Raw genomic sequence first — 6,016 nt, 5'->3', positions numbered from 1 at the left:
ATCTGGGAGGGTAATGTCACTCCATTCACCACTCTGATGGTGACTGTCTGAGGTAGCAAAACCAGAGGAATTGCGTGCCGTTGGGCAAAGGCAGACGACATGAAATTGCCCTCCGCCCCGGAATCCACGCAAACCTCCACCGTCAGAGTGGAAGAGCCAAACTCAAGCGTGCCCTCAAAGGACAGCTTGGAGGAAAACGATGCAGTATCTAGTAGGCCTCCCGCAACAGCCACTAGACGTGAGCGTTTTCCTGGCCGCTGTGGGCACCTGTTGGCAGGGTGACCAGACTGCCGGCAAATGTGACAGACCACAGGTGCTCGCGCGGACCGGGACCTGGATCCCGCGCAAGAACTCCCCATGGCCTCTTGGAGCTCGGACGCCCAATAGGGAGGTTCCGGAGGTTTAGTAAAACTAGGTGCCAACCTAAACCTCTGCCTACACTGGGACCGCTCCAACCTTCGCTCCGAAAAACGAAGGTCTATGCGGGTGGAGATGGTGATAAGCCCCTCCAGTGTGGCAGGAATCTCCCTGGTGGCCAGGGTGTCCTTTACATGGCCAGCCAGACCTCTCCAGAACACCGGAATGAGGGTCTTATCTGACCACTCCAGCTCTGAAGCCAGCATCCGGAACTGGATGGCATAATGGCTGACCAGAGACGAGCCCTGCGATAACGCCAGCAGCTGGAGCGCGGTATCATGGGTGACTCGCGGTCCCAAAAAGACCTGCTTTAGAGTGCCCAAGAACCGCGAGGCACTCTGCATCACATGATCACCACGGTCCCACAGCGGTGTGGCCCACTCCAGAGCCCTGCCCGACAACAGGGAAATAACAAATCCCACTGTAGCCCGCTTGGAAGGCAATCGTGCAGCCAGCAGCTCCAGATGTATGGTACACTGGCTCATGAAACCCCTACAAGAAGCACTATCGCCCGAGAACTTCTAGGGCAATGGGAGGCGGGACAAAGTTGGGGCAGGGATGGCAGGGGACACACGGAAGACAGACTCTGTGGCTGCCTGAACAGCGACTGTGGTAACATCCACAGCCAAGGCTGAGCGCTCAAGAGCCGCCAGCCTGCCCTCCAGCTGCTGGATGTACCGCTGCAGTCGCTGTTCGTCCATTACTAGCCAGACCCTGGCGCTAGTATAATGTTAGGGCTGGCGGAACGCACCAAATAATAAAATAATAGTAAGGTGCGATCGCAGCCCGGGGTCCACCGTGCAGGGGTGGTAAGCTGCTGCTTAGTAATGGCGGAAGTATAAAGCGGTATACAAGAGGCCACACGTGGGTTAACGTTACCCAGTGTGAACAGAAGCGAACTCTGTTACGACACAGAGCCGCGCCACCGCTGAACATAAATGCCGGAGCCTGTTAAAATCACAGCACTCGGCAAGAGAGCGCTCAGTATGCGGTCACAGAACTCAGCCCCAAGGACATGAGGTCTGAGTCCCTCTAGACATACTGAGCGCGCAGCGTCGCACCTGCAGACGCCACTATAGCTGCTAAGGTGGAGTGTCGAGCACGTGCACCGTGGCGTGCAGAGCCACCGGTGGACGCTGATGTTAGTCTCAGACTCTGCCTTTACCTACACCTAAGCCTGGGCGCTTAACAGGCTAGGCTGCACAACAAATGCGTACCAAGGGTAGGGGTTTCAAATGTCAGTTACCTCCGATCTCCAATGAGAGATCGTCCCATGGGCATGCTCAGTGGACCGAAAGGAGGACTTAGTCCCTGGAATAGCTCGCTGCTGACCAGCATGCGTTGCTATAGCTGCACCAGAGGTGGCAGCAGCAACCAAACCCATGGCGCTAGTCTGGGCAGAGCACCGGAACCGATGAGTCTGCTGAGCAACCTCCACTGCGGCTGGAGAGAAATGGGAGACCGTCGGAAGCAAGGCTCAGGATTCCTGCTATCCAGCGACAGGAACCCGATGCCTAACAATGCACAGAACAGAGCACCTGTGTACAGTGTATGTATGCACCATACGGCGCTCCTGTGTACAGAGTATGTATGCAGAGTACAGAGCTCCTGTGTACAGTGTATGTATGCACCATACAGAGCTCCTGTGTACAGTGTATGTATGCACCATACAGAGCTCCTGTGTACAGAGTATGTATGCAGAGTACAGAGCTCCTGTGTACAGTGTATGTATGCACCATACAGAGCTCCTGTGTACAGTGTATGTATGCACTGTACAGAGCTCCTGTGTAGAGTATGTATGCACTGTACACAGGAGCTCTGTACAGTGCATACATACTCTACACAGGAGCTCTGTACAGTGCATACATACACTGTACACAGGAGCTCTGTATGGTGCATACATACACTGTACACAGGAGCTCTGTACTCTGCATACATACTCTGTACACAGGAGCTCTGTATGGTGCATACATACACTGTACACAGGAGCTCTGTATGGTGCATACATACACTGTACACAGGAGCTCTGTACAGTGTATGTATGCAGAGTACAGAGCTCCTGTGTGCAGAGTACAGAGCTCCTGTATGCAGAGTACAGAGCTCCTGTGTACAGAGTATGTATGCACCATACAGAGCTCCTGTGTACAGAGTATGTATGCAGAGTACAGAGCTCCTGTGTACAGAGTATGTATGCACTGTACAGAGCTCCTGTGTACAGAGTATGTATGCACCATACAGAGCTCCTGTGTACAGAGTATGTATGCACTGTACAGAGCTCCTGTGTACAGTGTATGTATGCACCATACAGAGCTCCTGTGTACAGAGTATGTATGCACTGTACAGAGCTCCTGTGTACAGAGTATGTATGCACTGTACAGAGCTCCTGTGTACAGAGTATGTATGCACCATACAGAGCTCCTGTGTACAGAGTATGTATGCACTGTACAGAGCTCCTGTGTACAGTGTATGTATGCACCATACAGAGCTCCTGTGTGCAGAGTATGTATGCAGAGTACAGAGCTCCTGTGTACAGAGTATGTATGCACTGTACAGAGCTCCTGTGTACAGAGTATGTATGCACCATACAGAGCTCCTGTGTACAGAGTATGTATGCACTGTACAGAGCTCCTGTGTACAGAGTATGTATGCACCATACAGAGCTCCTGTGTACAGAGTATGTATGCACTGTACAGAGCTCCTGTGTACAGAGTATGTATGCACCATACAGAGCTCCTGTGTAGAGTATGTATGCAGAGTACAGAGCTCCTGTGTGCAGAGTACAGAGCTCCTGTGTACAGAGTATGTATGCACCATACAGAGCTCCTGTGTACAGAGTATGTATGCACCATACAGAGCTCCTGTGTAGAGTATGTATGCACTGTACAGAGCTCCTGTGTACAGTGTATGTATGCAGAGTACAGAGCTCCTGTGTGCAGAGTACAGAGCTCCTGTGTACAGAGTATGTATGCACCATACAGAGCTCCTGTGTACAGAGTATGTATGCACCATACAGAGCTCCTGTGTAGAGTATGTATGCACTGTACAGAGCTCCTGTGTACAGTGTATGTATGCAGAGTACAGAGCTCCTGTGTGCAGAGTACAGAGCTCCTGTGTACAGAGTATGTATGCACCATACAGAGCTCCTGTGTACAGAGTATGTATGCACCATACAGAGCTCCTGTGTAGAGTATGTATGCACTGTACAGAGCTCCTGTGTACAGTGTATGTATGCAGAGTACAGAGCTCCTGTGTGCAGAGTACAGAGCTCCTGTGTACAGAGTATGTATGCACCATACAGAGCTCCTGTGTACAGAGTATGTATGCACCGTACAGAGCTCCTGTGTACAGAGTATGTATGCACTGTACAGAGCTCCTGTGTACAGTGTATGTATGCAGAGTACAGAGCTCCTGTGTACAGTGTATGTATGCACCATACAGAGCTCCTGTGTACAGTGTATGTATGCACCATACAGAGCTCCTGTGTACAGTGTATGTATGCACCGTACAGAGCTCCTGTGTACAGAGTATGACCAGTACAGAGCTCCTGTGAGCAGTGTCTGTATGCACAGAATAGAGCTCCTGTGTGTAGTGTATGGATGCACAGTACAGAGCTCCTAGGTAGTGTATGGATGCCCAGTACAGAGCTCCTGTGTACAGAGTATGTATGCACCGTACAGAGCTCCTATGTAGAGTATGTATGCACTGTACAGAGCTCCTGTGTACAGAGTATGTATGCACCATACAGAGCTCCTGTGTAGAGTATGTATGCACTGTACAGAGCTCCTGTGTACAGAGTATGTATGCACTGTACAGAGCTCCTGTGTACAGAGTATGACCAGTACAGAGCTCCTGTGAGCAGTGTCTGTATGCACAGAATAGAGCTCCTGTGTGTAGTGTATGGATGCCCAGTACAGAGCTCCTGTGTACAGTGTATGTATGCACCATACAGAGCTCCTGTGTACAGTGTATGTATGCACCATACAGAGCTCCTGTGTACAGTGTATGTATGCACCGTACAGAGCTCCTGTGTACAGAGTATGACCAGTACAGAGCTCCTGTGAGCAGTGTCTGTATGCACAGAATAGAGCTCCTGTGTGTAGTGTATGTATGCACCATACAGAGCTCCTGTGTACAGTGTATGTATGCACCATACAGAGCTCCTGTGTACAGTGTATGATATGCACCGTACAGAGCTCCTGTGTAGAGTATGTATGCAGAGTACAGAGCTCCTGTGTGCAGTGTATGGCCAGTACAGAGCTCCTGTGAGCAGTGTCTGTATGCACAGAATAGAGCTCCTGTGTGTAGTGTATGGATGCACAGTACAGAGCTCCTGTGTACAGTGTATGTATGCACCATACAGAGCTCCTGTGTACAGTGTATGTATGCACCATACAGAGCTCCTGTGTACAGTGTATGTATGCAGAGTACAGAGCTCCTGTGTACAGTGTATGTATGCACCATACAGAGCTCCTGTGTACAGTGTATGTATGCACCGTACAGAGCTCCTGTGTACAGTGTATGTATGCACCATACAGAGCTCCTGTGTACAGTGTATGTATGCACCGTACAGAGCTCCTGTGTAGTGTATGTATGCACCGTACAGAGCTCCTGTGTACAGAGTATGACCAGTACAGAGCTCCTGTGAGCAGTGTCTGTATGCACAGAATAGAGCTCCTGTGTGTAGTGTATGGATGCACAGTACAGAGCTCCTAGGTAGTGTATGGATGCCCAGTACAGAGCTCCTGTGTACAGAGTATGTATGCACCGTACAGAGCTCCTATGTAGAGTATGTATGCACTGTACAGAGCTCCTGTGTACAGTGTATGAATGCACCATACAGAGCTCCTGTGTAGAGTATGTATGCAGAGTACAGAGCTCCTGTGTGCAGTGTATGGCCAGTACAGAGCTCCTGTGAGCAGTGTCTGTATGCACAGAATAGAGCTCCTGTGTGTAGTGTATGGATGCACTGTACAGAGCTCCTGTGTACAGTGTATGTATGCAGAGTACAGAGCTCCTGTGTACAGAGTATGTATGCACCATACAGAGCTCCTGTGTAGAGTATGTATGCACTGTACAGAGCTCCTGTGTACAGAGTATGTATGCACTGTACAGAGCTCCTGTGTACAGAGTATGTATGCACTGTACAGAGCTCCTGTGTACAGAGTATGTATGCACCGTACAGAGCTCCTGTGTAGAGTATGTATGCACCGTACAGAGCTCCTGTGTACAGAGTATGTATGCACTGTACAGAGCTCCTGTGTACAGAGTATGTATGCACCATACAGAGCTCCTGTGTACAGAGTATGTATGCACCGTACAGAGCTCCTGTGTACAGAGTATGTATGCACCATACAGAGCTCCTGTGTACAGAGTATGTATGCACCGTACAGAGCTCCTGTGTACAGAGTATGTATGCACTGTACAGAGCTCCTGTGTAGAGTATGTATGCACCGTACAGAGCTCCTGTGTAGAGTATGTATGCACCGTACAGAGCTCCTGTGTACAGAGTATGTATGCAGAGTACAGAGCTCCTGTGTACAGTGTATGTATGCACCATACAGAGCTCCTGTGTACAGTGTATGTATGCACCATACAGAGC

Source organism: Dendrobates tinctorius, unplaced genomic scaffold, assembly GCF_039654945.1.
Source record: "Dendrobates tinctorius isolate UK_male_01 unplaced genomic scaffold, ASM3965494v1 ptg000062l, whole genome shotgun sequence".
Classification (NCBI taxonomy): Eukaryota; Metazoa; Chordata; class Amphibia; order Anura; family Dendrobatidae; genus Dendrobates; species Dendrobates tinctorius.
The sequence above is the reverse complement of the archived record's forward strand: the minus strand, read 5'-3'. Positions refer to the sequence as shown.